The sequence below is a fragment of the Dermacentor silvarum genome, chromosome 10, assembly GCF_013339745.2.
Source record: "Dermacentor silvarum isolate Dsil-2018 chromosome 10, BIME_Dsil_1.4, whole genome shotgun sequence".
Taxonomy (NCBI): domain Eukaryota; kingdom Metazoa; phylum Arthropoda; class Arachnida; order Ixodida; family Ixodidae; genus Dermacentor; species Dermacentor silvarum.
In genome coordinates this window covers 81,989,384-82,013,480 of record NC_051163.1, presented here as the reverse complement: position 1 = coordinate 82,013,480, position 24,097 = coordinate 81,989,384, and the positions used below count along the sequence as shown (strand labels likewise).

Sequence of the window (24,097 nt, the reverse complement as noted above, 5' to 3'; positions counted from 1 at the left end):
TGGGGGTATGTAGAGCGAGCATACGGTTATGAGCTTACCCAGAAGTACAGCACGAACGGCTACCGCCTCAAGTGCCGTATTGAGTGGAAGTTGCTGACAGGCTACACTTCTGTCGAGTATGATGGCCACACCACCAGAAGATGCGGCAGAGTCCTCGCGATCTCTTCGGAAAATAATATTCTGACGTAGGAAGTTGGTGTTTCTGGAGTTTAGGTGTGTTTCTTGAACACACAGCACCTTTGGATTAAATTTATTGATAAGTTCTTGGATGTCGTCGAGGTTGTGGATTAGTCCCCTAACATTCCACTGCATTATTGTGTTCATGTTGGAGGAAAATAAAAGGTGCTGTGTGTCTCAAAAGGGAGAAGGGTGACTTACTTTACAGAGCCTTTGCTAGGCCCTGTAATTGGTGTTTTGTCTTTTTTGGAGCGGTCAAGAGAACCTCGCCGCTCCTTCGACGCTACTAGCGCCGTTTGGCTTGGACTAGTGTCCATAGCCTCTTGCGAGGCACTGGACACCCGCTCCAGAGAGCGATGTGTGCGTCGCGTAGACTTCATCTCGAGCGATGAAGCCTTCGCCCCCACCGGGCCGGAGGTCGACAGGACCCCTGTGGCCTCTGCGGTGCCCTGGCTGCTGCCGGAGCTTGTAGAGGCCACTGGTGTGGACACTGTGAGAGATGGCAGGGCAGCGTTGGCTGCTCCCACCTTAGGGGCGGGTGGCGTTAGCCTCGGCACGCTAGACGTGGTCCGGGCTACCGCCAGAGGCCGTTGTGGTGCCGCCCCCCGTTGCACCACTTCGGCGAAAGTTGTTTTAAGCAAGAACAACGAGGAGATACGTTGACGTGCTTCGCGGAATGTGATATTCTCCTTCACTTTTACAGTAATTATTTCTTTTTCTTTCTTCCAGGCTGGACAAGCTCTGGAGTATGCCGGGTGACTGCCGTCGCAGTTCGCACAATGTACCTCGTCATTATTGCAATCGTCAGAAGAGTGACCAGTTGTGCCGCACTTTGCGCACATAAGCTGCCCTCGGCAGCTCTGGGATGCGTGACCAAATCTTTGACATTTGAAGCAACGTCGCGGGTTCGGAATGTATGGTCGAACATGAAGTTTTACGTAGCCGGTTTCCAGAGTCTCGGGTAAAGTAGTTGAACTGAAAGTGAGTATTAAATGCTTTGTTGGGATTTCGTTGTCATTCCGTCTGATTTTGATGCGCTGCACATGGATTACTCCTTGGTCCTTCCATCCATCCAGGAGTTCTTCTTCATTCAATGTCATTAGGTCTTCGTCTGATACTACACCTTTTACTGTGTTCATTGTTCGATGTGCGCTTACAGAAACAGGGATGTTACCAAAGGCTACGAGGTGTGCGAGTTTGTTGTATTGTTCCTTGTCTTTTAGTTCGAGTAGCAAATCTCCGGTTGCCATCTTTGTTGCCTTATACCCAGCTCCAATGGTCTCTTTTAGGCACTTGGCCACAAGAAATGGGGAAATTGCTCTAGCTTTTGTAGATGATTGTTCGCAGTGGAGGACGTGGAATTTCGGGAACCGTTCATTGTTTTTGGGCAAGAATAGTGATGTTGCATCGGTGCGTACCCTTTTCGAGGCACGATCAGTTGAGAAAGGGTTCGGGGATCCCATGGAAAGAAACTACTTGTTCGGCAACAGCGTCTGCCACCCACCGCGGAGCCCAACAAGGGGACGTGGCAGAACATAGAGACAAGTCTGCACATCGCCAGCAGTATGCCGTTGCTATAACCCAATATGGTATACCCAAGGTTAGGACAGCCACACCAGGTTAACCCTTGCCGCCAGGAAAAGTCGAAGTGAATGGAAAGATGAGAGGACAGGACAGATTAAAAGTGGAAGGGAAAGACGAAGATGATGGTAGAGAGAGATAGGAAAAGACGACTACCGGTTTCCCCCGGGCGGGTCAGTCCGGGGGTGCCGTCTACGTGAAGCAGAGGCCAAAGGGGTGTGTTGCCTCCGCCGAGGGGCCGTAAAGGTCCAAACACCCGGCATCGGCTCAACCTCCAGGATCCTCTTTTCCTCGGACACGGCTAAGCCGCGCACGGCTACACGCGGGAGGGGCCAACCCTCGTGTGCTCGGGTCCGTGGTGTCGCAACACACCAAACGCCTGCTTACGCAGACGCCCCTGCGGGCACCCCAAGAGTCGTAATGAGCCTATTAGGTATCTAGGCCTCGACCTTTTTGTTAACAAACCTCTGAAGGCATCAATTACATTGATTGAAAAAGAATTGACACTCATTAATTCGGCCAAATTGAAGCCTTTTCAAAAATTACACTGTATCTCGACCCTATTGGTTCCAAAATTGTTATATGCCACGTCCAGCTCCCTCTCAGTTATGCCTATCACAGCATCCATTGACAGATGCGTGAGGCAAGAAGTTAAGAAAGTGCTGCACCTACGTATGTCCTTCCCAGATTTCATGATTCCTGCCCCTCATCGAGCAGGGGGCCTCGACGTCTTGGAGCTGTCTCGCGTATCGGCCGAGTCACAAGTAAAGTCCTTCGCGAGGCCGTCTGGGCTCCCCGATAGTGGACGCCGTTCTGGATGGCGCACTTGACGGCTTCCGGCGGGGACTGGAGGAGAAGATGGGTGTTCCAATGGGAATCGTCGAGTCAACGTCTCTAGATAAGGCACTTCGTTCTGCCAGAAAATCGCACCTGGAGGAGGTTAAGAAAAAATACACCAATAAAACCCTTTTCGCTTTTAAGAATGATCCACTTGGGAATACGTGGCTCAGGCCGGATGCAAGATTCGTGAGTGACGGGGACCGAATAAAGGCCTTACCGCAATCAGTCACAAGTAGGCGCTCACTTGCGATGTCAGCATCTGGATGACGTGATCCAGTGAAAAAATCCGTCAAAGCGTTCTTGTCGGAAGGACAGCATTCTTGTCGGCAACGACAAGATTCTTGTTTGCAACGACAGAATTCCTGTTTGCTGCCTTCCGACACCGACAGCAATGCTGTTTGCAACGACAGCATGTCTGTTTGCAGCCTTCCGACACCGACAGCAATGCTGTTTGCAACGACAGCATGCCTGTTTGCTGACTTCCGACACCGACAGCAATGCTGTTTGCAACGACAGCATGCCTGTTTGCTGCCTTCCGACACCGACAGCAATGCTGTTTGCAACGACAGCATTCCTGTTTGCTGCCTTCCGACATCGACAGCAATGCTGTTTGCAACGACAGCAAGCCTGTTTGCTGCCTTACAACACCGACAGCAATGCTGTGTGCACGATTGACTAGCAGATCGACACTAACGACGGAGCCCCAATATGGCGCCCGCGATTAGATGGGCACTGCGAAATGCGTCGCGGCGTCGACGCATGTTAGCTAATGCACGCATTTATGAAGGCACGAGGCGACACCAAACCACAGGTATTCGATAAAGTGTATCTTCATGAAAGATCGATGCAAGTAGATTGGTATGGTGAGCCATCAATGAAGTAGGAAAGACGTCGCGATGAGTTGCCAAGGAAGCCCTCTCTTCTGCATGGCTCCGGCATTATTTGTAAACGCTGAAAACAGTCGTCCACGCGTGTCAGCTGCGTGAAGGCAAGAGCGAGTCTACTACGGGTGCATGCGCACATGACCAAAGTTGCCTTCTCAGTTGGCCTACATGCCGGCGTATTTCTGAAGCTGCGCGCTGCAACTACATGCGAGCACCGGTACAGACTATATAGACAGTTTTAGAAGAACGCTGTTTACGCTCCGCGCCGCTCAGATTTCATGCTCCGAGATACTGCAGGGAACTGCGTAGATTTCGCATTTGATAAGCGCGTCTTGCCGAGACGCGAGCGACGCGCTATCAACTCGGCTGCAAAACGACGACGAGGCCAAGTAGTCACCGCTATCACGCTCCGCTCAGTCGGCTTTGTAGCGGAGCGAGGGATGCGGTCTTCGTTCCGCTGCCGGTATGAGCGTCGTGCGCAAGCGCAATTATATCGTCCCCGCTAAGCGGTTGTGTGGCATTTGCTAGCATATGCCGGTCTGAGCGGGGCGGACAGCAAGCGCTCAGCTAAAACAGCTGATCGTATGCGCGCTCGATGTTATCGGAAGCGTATCAATGTTTCGTTCGGTGCAAGTCGATCACCGCAGGGAGATTGTATTATGCTTAATTTTGACTTCGTGCGTAGCTCTCGTGCCCAGTCTGCGTGTACGGTGGCAGCGCATTCAAGCTATTTTACACATATCTTTTTTTGTGTATGGATATTCCCCCTCTTGTAAGAATGAATACAAATTTAATTTCATTTTTTATCATATAATAAATCAATCACTTTATTGTTGTATCATAGGTTAATTACACCAGGGTCTCAATGTACAAGACTGCAACACGTAGAAGCAGCTGTAGAAAGCCTCACACAACACTGCCCAAATGTTTGCTGCTGGAACAGCATAGATTTATGCCATGCATGTTCCTCGTTCATTACAGACATGCAAAAGTTTGACCACATTGCACAAAAGCAAATGCATAGGAAAAAAGTGCTTGTAAAATGACAATGTCACTTCCTAGCACTGTGCACAATAGCCACCAAGTGAATCACAGTGCTAAGACTTGCATGACTTAGTATTACAACCATACATACTTGCAATAAAAGTTCCCTTTGTGCTAGTGTGCAAGATACGGTTGACGGCACCATGAAAAAACAAACCAAAAAAAATGTGTAGTATACAGGAAGCGAACATTAAAATAACTGACTAACAGAAGTGAATTTGGATCGCTGCTACAGTCCCCTTTCTAACACTACAAACGCTTCTAATAGGAGTCAACCCTCTTGGTTTTCTGCCATGTATGTTCTAAGCAAGTCGATGCTCACAAATGCATGTTACAAAAATGAAGCAGTACTATTTTCTTAATATTTATTTTTTAATATTCTCCCTCACTGTCATTTACACAGCATCCAGTCATGACCTATTAACCTTTCATACCACAACAGCAACAAAACTGACAAAAGGCATCTTGAATTTTCTGTCAAGCAGCTGCTTTTGTCCACCAATGCAACAAAGCTATGCTGTCTTTGCCAAGGCTGAGAGCACAAGTGGCACGTGGTTAGCAACCAATGAGTAGAGCAACCAGTAGACACAATGCAAGAGCTAAGGCCACTTAACCCTTTCACACCGTTCCTTTCACACTGCGGTCAAACGCCAGCTGCACATTCAGCCCAAAGCAAGAACAAAACCTATACAAACTGCCACAGGGACACAGTGTAGAGAGCACTCACCGTCGGACAAGCAGTTTTCTTTTGAAACTTCGGAGAGAACCCTATCTGGACAGAGGGAACAGTTTTGAGAAAGCTAGGGCACAGATTGCGGCTCATTAAAGGTCCTAACAGGTTAGTACGACAACAATGCGATCACATCAAGCCCAGCACTTTGAGACACAACATAGAAGATTGAGCGATATAGGATAACAGCTGTACGCTAACCATGAGCAGCGTGCCACTCCCATGTACATTTGGGATACGAGCAGATAACCCCACGTCATTGGAAGCCGCTCAGGCACACTGGAGCCTCTCAGGAAGCTGGAACACCAGTGACCGAGCTAGACATCGGTACTGTCCCTTACCCTGCAATTGTGGATACAGAGCGGAACACGACTGCAGCGTCATGACCACAGTGGGAAAATGACGCCCTCGAAATCACTACGGCGACTCCATCCGAGAAGGGAGGGAAGTGTGTACAAGCAATGCACCACCGCTCCTCAGTTGGAGGAAGCTTCACCAGTGCAGCAGAAACGGGAAGCGACCCCAGCCCGAGTCAAGTTCCAAGAATCCCGTGAGGATCTGTGAAGTGAAGTGTCAAATCCTTGAAAACCACCAACTGATGCTTCAACTGTGGAACAGATGTATCTCTCTTAAGGGACACTGAATACTATCATTCACAAACACCTGATGTTCCGAAATGTCAGTGAATACTGGATTTCAAGACAACTGGCAGTCTTCGATTGGCACAGTAGACTGCAAACTAGCCTAAAGCTTGAAGAATGTTGTGACAGGAAAGGTTTTGTGACAGGTTTATTTGCCAGGTCATCACCTATGACAAGATGTGGGTGAATCATTTATAAAAGTTACACTTGCCTAAACAATGAACACATATGGAAGCTTCCCAACACAAGAAGTTTCGAGCAACTCGATCGGCAGGTGAACTCATGGTCATGGGTTTTTGAGTGGATAGATGTAGCATCATCTTGATTTCCTCCCTAGTAGTGAGACTAGCTGAGCAAGTACACGAGTAGTGAGCAAGTACAGCTGTGAGGTTCTCCAACGTGTAGACAGTGCACTTAGGAAGAAATGGCCCTGCTTAAATACCATGGGGGTTCTCTTCATCCAGGAAAATATGTGTGCACATACAGTGCACCACACAATGGGCACTTTACAAATAATCTTGGATGAGAGGTGCTGCCGCATCTGCTATAAAAGCCCAACTTCACTCCAAGACTCATTTCTTTGGGCCACTAGGATAATGAAATACAGTAGGCTGTCCATGCATGGCTGCAACATAAAAGAAATCTTTCTACGCTGCTGGCATCCTTGTACTGCCAAAATGAAAAGGGATTACCTCGAAAAATGAGATCACTTCCATGCATGTAAACATGTTTCATAATCCTAAAAAATAAAAAGTCCAAGCTTGACTTGAGCACCTCTCATGCGCTCACCAACAGAATTAGATCAACTGATGCATTAGTCTTCATGACTTGATGAATTAATTTGAGCTTCAGTCCACTGCAACACTTTTGGTGATAGCCATGCACTTCGCTTAGACATAAAGCAGTTGCCCCAGAAAGATGGATCATAATTTTTCAGTTACAAGCCTATATTTTGAAGAAAGTACATACGGTTAAATTATAGCAGCCTGCTACAGTTCGACGGATGACACAATTCAGAATTCATAAATACAACTACTCTACCTTAATATTGACTCTATAACTCACTTTCCAGAGTCAATTGTACCTGCAATCTTGAAATATGAAATAAACATTCAAATTCCGATTAGTTCTTTTCCACCTTATTAAGTAACTCACACAAATATGATACGTTGCCAACAGAAAACACACTGCAATGTTATATCGCCAACACAATACAAGACGTGGTTCTCAGATAGGAGGCGGATGACGGCGGCACATCAAATGCACCGGGTGCAGTGAGCAGCTCCTGGCAGTGAAAATACATAGTACCCGAAACAACATAAATGGCTGAGATATAACAGTACATGCCATCGGACATTTTTACATAGGAAGAGCACGTTTTTCTTGGAACAGAGTACTCAGAACTGTGAAGACAATCGGGCCAACCTGGCACCTCAAATACTTGCACATTTGTGGGAGGGTACCAAATCATGATACGAAAAGCCTTTTCACATTTTGTGGAATATCATGAATTGGTCGTGCTTGTCCAAGAGCACATGTTTGAAAGCACCTCTTAAACGTGTTCTCCAGCTCTTTCTTTGCAGACAACAGACAAGGCGAAAGTTCCACTTGTGCTGAAGCAGTCCGGTGGGCCTGGTGCATGATGCACCGTTCAGCAATTTGAACAGGCACATGCTTGGCAGCTGTTTCAAGCTGGAGTGCCTTACCAATGCCATCTTCAAATGGAAATGTTGAGGTACCCCAAAGAGGGATAAAACATCTGTGCGCACTTTGAAAGATGCAACAACTAATGCATGTTAAATGTCATTGCACTTTCTCCGTACAGCTTTGCAGTCTGCTGAACAAATGCTAAGAGCAAGTTTTCAGCGGCACAGATTTGAGCTTCTGTGACAATATCTTTCAACAAAAAAAGACTGCTTGTGTAAGTAGCACAAAATGCGCCACGTATGCTCGAGGAAGTATGCATCATGACAGACAATACTACAATAAAAGCCGAGAGCGCCATTCAGCAGCCTTCCAATATGACCGATCTGACAAGGGCCGTCCCGACCTTGACAAAATTATGGGTGGCCTTACTGAACGTAATCTTGCATCCACAATTAAACTTCAAGTGCCTGCCTATGTACCACGAAGAACCAGTACATGATAGCCACAATTCAATCACTTTCTTTGTCATGCCTTCCCAAACACAATGCATATAGTCAGGTGGCAGCCCTCAAACAAGATCAAGGCCTTGCAACTTGATAAGAGTTGATGGTCCCTTGATGCCACAAACAGGTTCCTTAAGCTGAGCTGTTTGAACCATTCCTTTGAGCCCACCACTGTGTGTCCTGTCAGGTGCATTCTGGCTGTTGAAAGGGTACTTCATTGTGTCTGCAGCCAAAGCATCAATTGTACTAAACATCAGGATGATATCTGCATTTAGAATGTTCAGATGGACACTGCAGTGAAAATATGCAAGGTTTTAAAACACTTCCAGTAGTCAAACATTTCACAAATGGCCCTCATGCAAAATTGATGGCATCTCTCGACAGCACAGCACAAGTGGGGAAAAGGCGCCATGTTGCAAGACTGCACCCACCGCAAAGAGAAAGAACCTGCCTAGGACTGTCCAAGACCTGCAGTTTGCATGAGCAATGCAAAATATTCCTAACATTCCTAGGGTTCATCTTTTACCGCGACAAAAAGGGCAGCGAAAGAGAAATTTCAGATACCAGCTAGAAACGAAGGACACATATTTTTTTCTTGCGCATATATGCCACAAAACAACCAACATGAGCAGCATTTTATCACAGCCTATTTTGCCAGATTTTCTAGAAGTATAGCTACTGTTGAAGTAAAATATGATTGATTTAACTACATTATGCATTTTTATGCAAGGAAGTGAACGCTTGCTATTTTTTTCCATTTGTGATTCTGACAAGTTTCTTTGAAACTTACAGTTGCACGACATCCTGAACTACACTTAACTGAGGTGTGAATTACAATGTCAACATCAGTGCACTGTAATGTTTCGAGTGGCTCGTGAGCATTGATTAAAATAATTTCAATTTTCAACAAACACAATCACTCCAGTGCAAGTGGTGTTTCGCATGGCTCACGAATACCGCACGTCTTGGACAGTCCTAGTCAGGTTATTTCAGCTTTGTGACGGGTACAGTCCTATAATATTGTTGCGGGCGAGACAACAGAGACAGCCAGAAGTCAACGTCTTTATCGGAACCAGACCAAAAGAACAACGTTCTTTTGGTTGTTCATATGTGTCGGCACATGCCGACACATATGAGCCAATATGGTGCACGCAAGGTCTATAGCGGCATTGCCATGCAGTTTCTGTTACACGAGCAACTAAGAGGTCAGCTTCTGTGCCTTGGGCCAAATGCTACTTAGAAACGACACATCTGAATGGTAAAAGAAATGCAAACTGTCAAATTCCAAGAAGAATGAAAAACAAGTTAGTGCAATGCAGCTGTGTGTACTGTATCCTGAATTCACACGTCTTTATCAACATCACTCACCTCATGGCGACACTAAAATCACTGTTTCCCTTTTTTTCCCTTCCCACCATACAGCAGAAACTTTTCTTGCAAGTTTTTCAGCGATAGAAAAAATTGCACTAAAAAGTGATGCGCGTGAGCTAAACTGCCATAATTAATAGTGCTTCAAATAGTTTTCCTGGTTTTCAGCTTTGTATTGCTGTTTCCTAGATTCGGAAATACAGCAGTTGGCCAAACTGGAAAGTGCAAAAGCTAATTCTGCGCTTCTTATACAGTATCAGCTGCTAGCTAGGGGCACTTTCTGCACAAATCTGTGTCGTTACATCCAGGCAGACCCCACTTAACTATGATCATAGGCTGCTGTCTGCCAATGCCAAACACGATATCATTAAGGTATTACATGTTTTGTCAGATTTGCAACAAATGTTAAAACAATTAAATGGCAGGCCACTGAAAGTGATGACATAATTGCATCATGAAATAGTGTGGAAAGTATGCAGTCAACATAAAAATACATCAGGCATGGTCAACCAAAACTTCTGATGCACCAAACAATTAAAACAAAAAGCAGTAAGTGGATAGCTTTAATTGTTAATGACTACAAACTTTCCAGTGTATGTAAAATCCAGTGAATAGGTTTGACAAGTTATTTGGTATTCTTCAAATCTGCAGCACATACACTAAAACACGAATCAGAGAAACATGAGACATAAAGCTTTTTTGACAGCCTGTGCTTTAGTGTGTGCACATCACATTCAAATAATACCAGGATGCATAAGCAAAGAGCCCACATTCCTTCTCTCATAGACTTGACAATAGCCATTACAATTAATGGCAAAATGCTCTTTAACTGAGCTCACTTACCATCTGTAAGCATACCTTGCTCCAAGCACCAGCTGCATCCAAAGTACCCATTATACTGCTTCCTGTTTAGGATAGCTGCTCTTGCTGGGGAGTCAACACAACAGACAACAACGTGCACTGCTGTCTGAACAGTTCTTCCAGTGTGCGACCACACTAGCTTTCCAACGCTGTTGATCTCTTCGACAAATTGCTTCAGGGAGAGCATTTGAATACAACACACCTGAAGCTAGCACATTTTGCCACAGAGTTAAAACTGGAAGTTCATTAATCATCACTTGAATTGGCCATATGGAGTTTTTGCTCGTATCAAACACAGGTGCTCCATCTGTGTTCATGGTCAAAGTGATGTCGCTCCATGTTATGTTCCTCTGCTTTCTAACACTGCGGTAGAGAATGCCATTCGTGATGTCAGCAAAAACACTTGACACATGAGGAGCAGATGCAATCTTCTGCAAATTAGAAAGCAAGGTACTGCCAACCTGTTTTAGCAGTACCAGAAGCTGCTGCTTAATATTGAATATCAGAAAAAAACTTGCAGTAATAATTAAATGTTGCAGCTTCTCACTGCTGCAAGAAGCACAATTGATGGTGTCTTCGTCTTTGGCATCATTGTATCTTCCCAGTTATTGATGACAGGGCTGGCAGTATAGATGGATCCTCAGTGCTTTTCTGTTTTTCCACAGCCTCCTCATATCATATGTAGTGCATGGCACAACTTTCTCCCCAAACAGAGCATTTATTAAAATGAGAAGTCCTTGTAGTTGTGCCCACGTAAGACCTGAAATAACAACATATGCCAGTATGAGCAGCATAGCCTGTGCCCTTGTTGTTTTCTGGTTTGGAAGGTACTCCTCCGAGAGCTTTGTGAAGTACATGTACTGCATGCTCACTTTCTTCAGCACCATTCTCTGGTTCACTGTCTGCATCACCCTTGTGCCCTTCATCCATCCACTTCCGAACCATCATCACTCAACTCAAAGACAGAACTGAATTCATCGCAACTGAAGTTCACTGTACATTCATACGCAGTGCCTATTTCACTTGCAGCTTGGTTAGTGTCTTCTACGTCGCTGACATGTGCACTCGTGCTTGCACAAGCATACATTTCTGAAGCAAAATTGGAGTTGATGTGCCTAAGATTATCAGCTTCATTCTCGCTCGATTAAACACTACTGACATTCGTTGAAGGGCTGTTCAGGTTTTCCAGGTTCATCTGAAAGAGCAAACAAATAAGAAATTTTATCTTCTAGGGATACCAACTACAAAACAAGTGTCACATTCACAAGAAACATACATAGGGCATAGGAAGGCAACGGTGAGATTACCACTCTTGCGTAAAGCCAGTTCACTGATTAATATGTAGCGCAAAAAAGGACTGTGTTGCTCTCTATATATTAAATTGAATTATGGGTGCGACAGTGTATGTGCCACGTGCTAACTTCATAATGGTGCAGGAAGGTGCAGGTTTACCAACTCTATCTCGGGTAATGAACAGGACCCTGATAAAATGCACTCCCTAGGGAGTCTGCTATTATTCTGCCATTAGCCACCTCCGGCTGTGTCCTTTTGCAAATACCCTGCCTTGTACATAGAAACAGCGTTGACACAAGGACGTAGGTCAGCTTAGGTACCACTATTAGAGGGAACATGCACGCGTGTGGCTGTTGTTCTGTAAAGTGCCATCTGCTGGCACCCGCTCGGCACAGGCACAGAGTGCGGCTGAGGCAGTACGCTCCATGCATTGTCTGCAATTACACCGCCCAGTGCTTGGTAGTAGCAGACGACACACGGAGCACAGAGCGCCAGTGGCTTTCTGCACCAAGCGGGTGCCAGGCACCAGCAGATGGCACCTCATGGAGCATTGGTCACGTGCTCGATTGTTCCCTCTTACAATGGTAGATCCTGTACGTTGCATTGTTCCAGGCTAAGATCGTTGCTGTTACACGTGAATGATTCAATTAATTTTATGGCACGTCCTTCCAAAATAAATCGCGCTACCATAAACCCTCCAAGATGCGTTACCAAAAAGCCCACATTGCAACCCTCGTGATCCTTGGTTGCAAGCAACGTTGGTTGTAACTGCACTCCGAAGAAACGTGCGCGTCACGATCGAGTGCTAGCACGAAACAATTCCCGCTTTCTCCGCGTCGTGACACATCGATGCGCGAGGCAGCACTCAAGACTATGCGTTTCTTGGCTCAGGAAGCACACTGGCGGCTTGGACACGTCATAGTTTGCACCTCACGCAGTAAGACTTGTAGCTGCTTTTTGTTATTCGCAGTATGAAATACTGAAACTTACAATAATGACACGTACCTGACTTGCAGCAGTGGATGACCTTGGTCTTTTCAGCATGTACTCTCGAGTTTGCTGTGGCACTTGAACGTTCGAGTCCGGCTGCAGGTACTGCCTATAATGCTTCCTCTGATTTTGGACATTGCGACGTTCGAAGCCAAAATTTTTCACTGGGGCGAACACTGCGGGGCAGTCCAATGTGACTATACGGACTATATTAATATAAAGGTGTAAGCAATACCTAGTCGCGATCACGTCAACTGCAAGCTTTTAGTAAGCTTTAGTAAGCTTCGCTTCGCCTCGCGTTAGTGATCAGAATCACGGTATTACTGACGACATCACACAATGCTAGGCCAATGTCAAATTATAACGGGTTAGATTATAAAGGTTATTATGTCACTAAAAATGCGAAAAAAATGTTCTAATTTATTTGTTTGGCGTGATTACAGCCAAATGCCTCATACGCAAGGATGTTATTGTACATCGGTTGCCGTGAAAGCTTGTAAAGTTGCGGAAAGCCGTGAAAGCATTCAGAAAAATGACGAACTGATAAGTTGTTCATTTTAAATAACCTTATAAATAAAGGATTTAGAAAACTGACATGGAGTGCAGAGGCATACATATCAAGAAACAAGGAATGCATGCATATACCATTGATTGATTTATTGATTGATTAAATGTTTTTGCTTATGGGATGGCGAAAGGGAAAATGTGCTTTGTGTTTCTGTTTCTTCGCAAGTTTTATTTTGCTAGCACAAGATGCGATATAAACAAGCTAGAGAAACACAACAGCGGAGAAGATGGTTTTCGGATATTGCAATAGAGAGAGATACTATATCTTAATTTTACTCATGCTTGCTCATTAATTAAGAAGCACACACACATGCCAGACAAGAAAATGGCTAGATGAATTTTTGTGCCATGTGAACTGATCCTACCATAGAGTCAACCATGATCGATGTCATTGCATATTTAGTGGCAATGCTACCATAATTTCGTGTGGCAGCACATTCCTAGAAGTGGCACGCACAATCTACACGTTAAGTAAACCATGTCGTACCTATGCTATATTTACTCGGCAAGGATCTGAGTGGCGTTGCAGAAGTCGTGGGCAGCTTTTTTCGTTGCGGGGTGCTCTTTTCGTCGCAACAATAGACTGGATTTTTTTACAAGTACTGCTCCAAGAGGGCATATATGTAAATGGCAAATAGAGGCCTTAGGAGAACACTTGACATTATATAAAGCAGGCAGCACAGCATCTCTAGGGCACCCAAGGGGCAGCGGGGGGATCAAAGTTGGAAGCAAGTAGGTCCATGAGTAGGGGCCTCGGCGAGCCCCGACCCATGGACCAGTCTGGATTGTGGTTTTGGTGTCCCCATTGCCGATTCCGTGTTCTTGAGGCGTGTGGTGTCGCGGCAACTGCACTCCAATATAATAAAAAATAATGGTACGTTAATTGTTACAACTAGTAAATAAAAAACTATTAAAGAAATATCCAGTCACCACTAACTTGCTATGCTGAGTTCTGCCGCACCGCGGCCAGTTAATACCCGCTATAATGCTCTGCTTCGAGTGAACCTGTTGCTTCTAGAACAATTACTTTTGTATGATTCTGGTTATTGAGAAACCTTGTGCTTATGATCTGTATTTCAGCGCCCAATGTGTCACACGCAGCTTCGGTGCAATTACAATTAAGCTTGTAATTCCTCTTCATTTATTACTCGGGCAGAAATGTGCAGTCTTTTGTTAATTAGTTTGTATGCATGATCACCGTTTCTAAACAGAAACAAGCTGTTTAAGGTTTAGTTGTTTCGGCGGTGTCATTTTGCATAATAATATCCATGTGCATATATGTAATTGATCAGCTCCTACGTTAACGATGCGTGTGCTGCATTGCTGCGGCATGACAAGCATGTTTTTTTTTCTGTAAGCCGCATTGGCCGCGCGCTCTTGGCCTTCGTGTATATATATATATATATATATATATATATATATTATTCCAGGCTAATAGACGCGGTCAGCTGCTTGACAATGCATGACAGAGCGATGAACCTAACGTGCATGCCCAGGCAGAGAAGTTACAACGCAAACGCTCACTTCCAAAACTCTTTTTGATTACTGCAGGGCCACGATTTTGTAGCGATGCCTTCCGCTCGATCATATGCCCCTCTTATCATCCACCGCTCATGGCCGGCTAGGCCGGTATTTGGTAGCGATGCCTTTAATGTAATAATGTCTTTACGCGCTTATCGTGCTTTTTCAGTGGTCGGAGCGACGGTCCGCTCGCATTATCAACGGGATCAGCCGGCCGTGAGCGGTGGATGATAAGAATAGAGTAGAATAAGTCATAATGCCTTGATACAAAATCGCGGCCCTGATCGCTTTGATAACGCGGGCGGGGCGTCGCTCTGACCCCTGACAAAGCGCGAAAAGTGCAAAAAGGAATATCATCGGAGACGGAATCGCTACAAAATCGCGGCCCGCGCGCATGTGCATCTGTGTCTGTGTTGTGCGAGTTTGCGTGCGCTGAAAATTTTTTATTGCGCTCAGAGAAATCTGATCATGCCACTCTACATGACGCGGTGGGCAAAATGAATGAACGCCAACAATCGTGTTCATTGACCACGTATACAAAACACACAAACGATCGATGTCGAATTCATAATTACTCTCATGAGTTGGGATGTCATTTTAAGAATGCTTAAGCCTGATGCAGTACTCAACATTTCTTATCATTAAGCTTCTGTACAACTGTACAACTTTGTACCTTCCACCCATGGAGGAAGGAAACAACTTGAAAAAAAAAGTTTTTTTTCCTTCCTCCATGCTTCCACCCACTACTGTTGTACGGCATTGCTTTAGTAGTATTTTTCTTTTCTGTTTTGGTTTGGTTTGGGTGATGCAGTGGTGGGGGGGGGGGTCGAAGTCGCATGCCAATCCGCATCCATAGAATCCACGGCCATAGCCACAGCTGTCATCTAAGCGAGAACGACTGCGTTGCACTGTGTTAAGCTCGAGGTGCTTGTATTCGTTGAATATGAAGTGGACATGACCACTGCGGTTGTCAGGCACACCGCAGTGCAAAACTTTAACCCAGAGAATGTCGTGGATTTCGATCCAATTGTCCTCTACGACGTGTGGTGGAACGGCGATGCGACAGAGTGCTGCACATGGCTGGTAAGTTCTACTCATTCGTTAATAAGCACACCTTAAATGTTTATACGACTAACATTTCGAACGATTTAATCTTCACCGGCATGTGCTTTGTCCCGCTCATTGTGCAGTAAGCAAATGTCCGGCGCAATCTCGTAGCGTGACTTTGGGGTTTAGGCCTGGCTGCTCGAGACGTATCTCTCCTTTGATTAGAGTCTCGGGCAGTCTGCGATATGTCTGGAAGGGTCGGCGTTATGAAATGGGGAGGGGGTGCAGCACGCACTGCCGCGGACGCTCAAGGTAGACACTGCTTCGCAGGAGGAGCCATCGGCGCAAATGTGTGCTTTTGGCAGTTAGCAGCAGAATTTTGGTTTTGGACACATAATTTTGGGCGTAAATGTTAAGCGGCTCCATATTTAGTCTGATGGAATGACATATGCCACATGAGAACCTGTCTACTGCATGAACGGGTATCTGTCGTGTAGTGGACGTGGGAGCCACGCTTGCAAATGCTTTGCATTCATGAAAGGATGAAACGAGAGTAATGCCAGGGGGAGACCAGAGGAACTGATATTCTGGCCTGATTTGTTATTATGACACTTGAATGTTTATCACCTAACATTGCTGCCTGTCGGCAGTGTCAGCTTTGTAATGCCTTGTTAAATGCAATGCAGAAACTGAAGAAATGGTGCTGCACACGTCGAAAAGGCTCAGAAAGCTGTCCTTAGAAAAGGGCAAGAGCACCAAAGGTATGGCAACTGAAAGTTGACAAGATTTTAGATTTATATGTTGTTACTGATTTGTGTCATGTGGCTGTGCTTTATATAAAAAAAATGGCGCTACATGCTAGCATTTTTTACCCAAGCCCAAACCGCATGCGAGCGATTTTGTGCGCGACGGCGACGAGCGACGGAACAAGCCGTCGCGCAAACTGATCGCTCGTTCTTGTCGCTTGATCGCTTGGTTCTGGAAATCTACAATTCGTCGCCGGAACGACTTTCTATGAGCGACTAGCCAATAGCGCGAAGCCAGAACAGGATGTACATCAGTCAAGTACAACCGATTGTCGCACGGAACAAGCGAATGACTCAATTTTGATACGCACAAAGATAAGAACCTAGTGCAAGACCTTAAGAAATATTATGGTGCTCTTTACAGTAAAACATATCAAGTTAAACTAATAGAGCATGCGTCACACCAGTTACGGCGCGTATTTGCTGCCCTCATACCAGCAACACCGGGGAAACAGCGCTCAAAGTCATCGCTCGCGTGTGGTACGACTTGTAGGCGACGAGCGAATGCGACAGCCATCTCCGTCACGTCACTTGTCGCTGTCGCGTGCAAGATCGCGTGCATGCGGTTTATACTTAAGGCTTGTTGAAGGCCTTACAAGAGCATTGCATCTTTTTGCAAAGGAAGTGAGCTCTGCAGTGGACACAATGTAGTGCATATTTGTGCATGAAGACATTTGTGTGTGGCTTTCTATGACTTCAAATTGCACTTCCATGTCTGTGTTCATCTTATTGTGTAATTTTTACAGGAATTATAACTGCCATGGCCTCTATGGCACCTTTGTCACAGGAGCATGGTAAGAGTACATTTTTTGTACAGCACTGTTCAGTTTCAAGCACCAATTTTTTCTAGTTGTGCAGTACTTCACACTCACTGATATTCGTCCACGCTCAGCAGTGCTTACTCACAGCCACTACCTTACAAATGGACCTTTTTCCAGTAAGCGACCCCTCTAGCGGCCGCCACTTCAACTAAATTTGACGGGCAAGACACACACGCTCCCACCGCTTCTCGCCTCTACGCAAAGCATGGTAGCGTTTGACCAAGCAGTCTCTTGCGACGGCTGTCCCTGCTTTTTTTTTCTTCTGTCGCTTGTGTTGCTGAAGCAGCTTCTCATTGTCCTGCTCTAGCGCGCATGTATTTGCTCACATGTAGCAATAACACATTTTACATTTACCGATGCAATGGCAGCATGCTGATGCGATGTGCAGGCCATTTGTAACCAAGATTTGAGAGATGCGCCGGCTTTTGTTCTTCAGCAGCTTGGTCAGTACTTTGACTCAACTGGCGAAGGCATGTGTGAGCGTGAAACGCGCCGTGGCAGGACTTTCTTCAGGATAAACTCGACCGTCGTTTTGAGTGGCTCGACTTGAAGGAGGCGGTCAACAGACGCATGCACGTGCGTACGTGCTTGCCCTCAAGAGCGGGCATGCAAGCAGCTCACCATGATGAACAAACAACATGCAAAACTTCTGCACACATACTGCGAGTGCACTGCAGGGCAAGTGTTGTTTTATATCGAGATATGTATCGTATATGGCATGGTACTGGGGACTAAGTGAACGCAACACAGTACGGGGGGGGGGGTAAGCAGAATGTAAGTGGACGCAACACGTTGTTTTGTCAGGTGCGTAAAGCTTCATTTGCCTGCAAAAAGTAAGACTCGCGAGTTTTGCATAATGCGGCACCGCGGGTGTGTCGCTTTGGCCTCGAACGATGCATTCTGATCGGCTGTGTGGCGAGATTCTTCTTTTCGTTTGGCCCCATGTAACCGTACAGCTATTTCCGCTTGCATGCGGTAGCACGTTCTTAAGCCAATGGTAAAATTCGTGCGGTATACATACCCGTAGATTAAAACATCGCCGTGACTTCCGAGTCGGTCGTAAGGCGAGAAGTCCAATAATCACAGCGCCAGCATCATGCTGTTACCAGAACGCAGGCTTACCTCACTCAGCAAGAATTGCGTGATAACTCACTGATAATATGGGTATTTTATTTTTTAATTTGACCATGCGCTCCACTCCAGTACAATGTTCACCATTCCACGCCGGTTTGTGCAATCGACGGTACAGAAAGTGCCTGCATGAGTTTTGTCGCAAACGCTGCGCCTATCGCTCGAGCGTTAGTTCACAGAGTCTTTTTCATCGACAAAAGTGCTTGCAGTCTTTCCCACAAACAGCTAAGTGTTTCCTTTAACCAATATTCTTGCCCAGAACACGAGAAAAATTATTGATCAGCAACTCAAGCTCAGGAAATTGCCGCGGATCATGCAAGGGTTCACGCACTCACTTCGCACACCTGCCCTGTGATAATGGCGGCGCGGCATGTAATGCAGCTGGGGCATGCCCATGTGCATAGCTGAATTGGAAAAAGGTCCATTCATTTGAGCCTATAGGCACTCATCATCATAGATTTGCAACCGTTTGCACTTTTTCACATTTGCTCTTATGATGTCACTGACGCCTACTCATGCTAACATTGATTCATGCCCGGTCATGTCAGAAATTTCACGAGATCGAAGCCGGTTGTATATTTCACTTTTTTTTCTTGACCAAATAGATATGGTGGGCACGCCATTCAAAAGCATGCAACTGAATTTTGTTTTTAACAGAACCTAACAGTTTACCAGAAAAAGCTACCAAAGACCAACTGGTAAAGGCTACATTTTCATGCGGAGTGCTTTTTCTCAAATTTGAAAGTATCTGTGACGCAACATAAACGGAACATGGACACGTAACTATTATTACATAGTATATACAAACATAAAGGATATAGGTCGTATGGTTTCCCTTTTTAAGAGAAAAAATGCCTTCTAAAAATTTGAGAAATGCTACATTTTACAATATTGTAAAACCGATTTCACCTTTCATTTTTCAGTGCATGAAATTTTGCCGAATTTGTGCCTGTGCGTGTAGAACTAGAAGCAAAATAGTATGCAATAACCATTTGATGGCAAATGAGTGACTACGGCTTAAGCGGTCAGGCATGGGGTTCAATGGGGGCTGGGTGGGGGAATCTTCGCGACTACATTTAAACTGCAATTACACATTAGGCGGGTACATATTAATGAGGTTTGACTGTACCCGAGTTCCTTGAGTGTAGGCAGAAATAATTACCTATGTATTATTGCAGCGTCATTGTACAGGTCATGTTTGCAAGGTACCAGTGTGTGGTATGTCCCACACAATGTTCCTGACAGACATTTTTGGTTTATATACCCCGGCAATGTGTAATGGTTACATTATGCTCTTTCGATAGCATGGGACTCCTATATTGCTTTTGAAGTCTTAAATCCTTACCTTTTATGAAACCTGGCAATTCAAGGGAAAAGTTGTACATTTTCTTTTGTAGCTGACATGGACATATTCACTGGAGAGGCCATCGATGTTGTCATCGGATCCTCAAGAGATGACGGAAAGGTAACTTAAAAAGTCATAGAACTATTTTTTAAGGATCTATGTTACATTTACGTTCTGAAAGGGCTCGTACATTTCAGAGTGGGGAAAGAAACTGACCTATATCCCTTTTGTTATTCCTTTATGGATGCAAGTAGCTGTGTATGATCCACGAACTAAATTTATGGCCGAGTACCATATTTATTCAAATCTAGGCCTGTCTCACTCCTAAGCCAGCACCTGAAGGTCTGAAGCCGGTGAAAAAAGTGTTTTTCTTGAATGTAAGCCGGACAAGTTAGGGCAACAGACGCAAAACGCGAACGGCATTTATTAGTCGCGACGCGTCCCAGCCCATGCAGTGTTGTTGTTGCTGCTAGCCTTGTTGCTTACCTTCTTATCATTGTCAGCATAAAAGAGCAGCCAATTTTTGGTGCCATTTAGTGCACTTTAGATGCTGCACTCCTTGAAAGCATGCAATCAAGCTTCATGGTGTGTCCCATGCTGCAGTGACCCAGCTCGCCACTTGTGTTAGTTATGTGCATTTAGTACAACTTGTTGCTGTTAGCTTATACGCTTTATCACTCGGCCAGATTGCGAAGTGTTTCCGCAGGCAATCCATCCTCAAAATGCTTGTTATACAGACGTCAAGTGGCTTAGGCTGGTCCGTCATGCCACCTGGTATAATAGCGATGTCCATTCAAGCTTGGGAGAGCACAGCCTTCATGCTGTCAGTAAGGTGCCCACAGTACATATCAAGGACAAGGAGACAGTTCTTGGGTGACGTTGCCATGTGATCCTAATCCACTAGTCAAACGTGGCACTCGTCATCCGCCTGTTCGCATTTGCCTGTGTGGCAGCATTTCTGGGAAAGGCTTCTTAAGCCGGCAGTGGCTTCCTCTTATAAATTATGTATGCAGGCAGCTTATGTCAATCAGCTGTGCCATGCAGCATCATGAACGCATGTTGCTTTCCGCAAGTGGCCGAGCACATGACGCCCTTTTGGTGCTGTTGTCATTGGCTTGCTACACCACAGACATACCAAAATAAATGAAAAGGGGTCAGTTTACAGCACTCTACTGCAGCGACTTTTGATTGGCTGGAGTGGCCAAGTAGAAAATCTGACCCTGGTAATATGCTTGCTCTGGTATTTTTGTCTCACATAAATGTTTTAGTTGTGTTTATTGTTGCTTAACACTATTGCCACAATTTCCTGTGTAGAACAGTGTCCCATGAAAGCACAACTATGCTTGCTCTCAATGCATACAAATGTACGAGAAGTGTTTGCAGATCATCTGCATTTGCTGGTGGTAGTAAAATTAAGAGTGTGCAGAAATGACAGCAGTGGGATAGTGGGCATAAAGAAACACTTCTGTGCGAGACTAACTTGATGGCTCCTCTAACTAAGCCGCCATAAAGCGATCTCGGTGCTTGTGGAGATGGCCATTTTCGCTGCGTCTTCCAAGCCCATAAAAAAAATTGCCGCCACACAGAAGAAATAACTATATAAAATGAAATTGCACTTCTACTATAAGTTAGATGGTGCACTGCGCTCGTAGTGACGCAGGTCTCCAAAACGGCGCGAGAAAACATAATTGGTGGACTAATCTTTTATTATGGTAATGTCACTTGTGTGATGAAATCTAGGGTTTGACGAAAACTTGTCTGGCAAGGAAAGAACATGGCTGAATAAACGTACACTCGCCAACTGAAGAACACAAAAACAACAGATTGACGTTTTGCCACCCACTACGGGTGCCTTGTTCACAATGAACGAATGCATGGTGATCTTTATTATATATGCGTTGGAAGACGTAAGGCCCTTGCGTACAACTCAGGGAGGGGGCCCCGTGTACGGTTTATTGTGTTAGTCGTAGATTGTAGTATGCAAAATGATTCAAGAAGCTATCGGGATAATTTCTTCTCTCTTTTGATGATGAAAGCCGAATGCCAGTTAATACTATGACCAGTCTTCTCATGATGCTCTGCTAGGGCGCTGGAAACCATGTGTCCTTTGGCTACATCATTGCGGTGCTGCTGTAGCCTTCTTTTAAAGTTTCTCGTCTCGCCTACGTAGCACGCCTGGCAGTCCTGGCATGGAATTTTGTAGATGATGCCGGGATATTTTTCTTTTTCGAGGCAGTCTTTGACTCGGACGAGTTGTTGTTTTAGCTTGCTTGAAGGGACATGGCAGATTTGTACATCATAATCTTTGAAAATTCTTGACATTGACTCGTTCACGCTTCGTGCATAGGGGAGAGCCGCCCGTTTCCTTGTTCTCATCGGCCTGATAGGGGGTTCAGCGGCACGCTTTTCTTCAGTCTTTATAAACTGGCTAGGGTAGCCATTGCTGACCAAATCCTGCATTACTCTCTTCAACTCAGCTCTGCGTGCGTCAGTAGTCGAGCACGATCGGAATGCACGGGTGAACAGTGTAGAGGCAACAGATCTTTTGTGTCTAACGGGATGGGCCGAATAAAAGTGCAGATATTTCCCTGTGTGCGTAGGCTTCTGATAAATGCTTGTTGAAAGGCCGGATGCAGTACGCATGACTTCAACGTCAAGTAAAGCCAGGCGACCATTAACTTCTTTTTCAACGGTGAATTATATTGTGCTTTGGAAAGCCCTCGAAGGTAAAGCCCTCACGACATTCCAGCCCGCTCCAAAATTGTTCCTGCGGTATGTCGACGATTGTTTTTCCATTATCTGCCGCAAAGACGTCGTACCTTTTCTGCAGCACTTGAACTCTTTCCAAAGCACAATAGAATTCACCGTTGAAGAAGAAGTTAATGTTCGCCTGGCTTTCCTTGACGTTGAAGTCATGCGTACTGCATCCGGCCTTTCAACAAGCGTTTATCGGAAGCCTACCCACACAGGGAAATATCTGCACTTTGATTCGGCCCATCCCGTTAGACACAAACGATCTGTTGCCTCTACACTGTTCACCCGTGCATTCCGATTGTGCTCGACTACTGATGCACGCAGAGCTGAGTTGAAGAGAGTGACGCAGGATTTGGTCAGTAATGGCTACCACGGCCAGTTTATAAAGACTGAAGAAAAGTGTGTCGTTGAACCCCCTATCAGGCCCATGAGAACAAGGAAACGGGCGGCTCTCCCCTATGCATGAGGCATGAGCGAGTCAATGTCAAGAATTTTCAAAGATTATGATGTACAAATCTGCCACATCCCTTCAAGCAAGCTAAAACAACAACTCGTCCGAGTCAAAGACTGCATCCCGGCATCGTCTATAAAATTCCTTGCAAGGACTGCCAGGCAGGCGTGCTACGTGTGTTCTTCAGTTGGCGAGTACGTTTATTCAGCCATGTCACTTGTGTGAAGTTTTTTTTGTATGTGTACATTAATGTTGATGGCATAATTATGTAATCATGCAGTCCTTGGAACGCAATGCTTGTGCACATTTCTATATTGCATCTAGTGACCGCACAGATCAACCTGAAAATAAAGAGTGGTCCTACAGACAACACATGTATTTGAAATTCGGCATACCCAATGTCAAGGTAGATGTTAGTGAGTTCATCGAGCTATAGATAGCAGTGAATATTCTTGCAGATCATTGTCAATTTAACAAATTCAGCGATTGCTATTTATGCTTGGGAAATTTTTATGTGGGAGTGTCTAAAAGTTTTTTTAAAATTTTACTGTATAATTTCGTTCTGCTCATGCAGGTCAGCCCACTACAACTAATAAATGGCCAGAATGCCAGAAAACAGTAGAGTTGAGAAAATGCATAGTGTATATCGTCCAGTATAAAACCTGTTAGCTGCAAGCTATGTATGTGTTATTATATATTGCAGGTGTATGCTGGATCCGGGCAATGAATAGAAAAGGCTGCTAGGGGGACATTGTTGCGGTCTACGTCTGACTATGTTCTGCCATATGGCGTCCACAATGTATTGGATGCCAGATGAGCTTAAGAACAGAAGCGTGACCGGGACTTTGTCCAACAAGTCGCGATCCAAGGGAAGGATTGAGGCCAGACCAGCCGTGACACCACAAAAGTTGTCATCCTTGAAAAGTATATGAACATACTGTTCCAATGAACTGATCTACTCATGTATAGATCGCACATGCCAATAGCCACAGTAAAAGCAAAGCTAGTGCTAAAGCACTGTGTTGCGATCATCTGCTACTGAAATATTTCATGTTAAAACTGTAGAAAGAATTTGAGGCATGTGAGTTAACATGA

General features: G+C 45.2%; 1 long non-coding RNA gene across 1 annotated transcript; it reads left to right on the top strand.

Annotated features, from left to right (window-relative positions):
• Positions 1–15,581: 15,581 nt before the first annotated feature.
• On the top strand, positions 15,582–23,786 carry LOC125940622 (uncharacterized). The gene is made up of 5 exons (XR_007463815.1): positions 15,582–15,730; positions 16,381–16,455; positions 17,247–17,294; positions 19,850–19,917; positions 23,706–23,786. It is a non-coding gene; the product is annotated as an uncharacterized LOC125940622 (long non-coding RNA).
• The last annotated feature ends 311 nt before the right edge of the window (positions 23,787–24,097 follow it).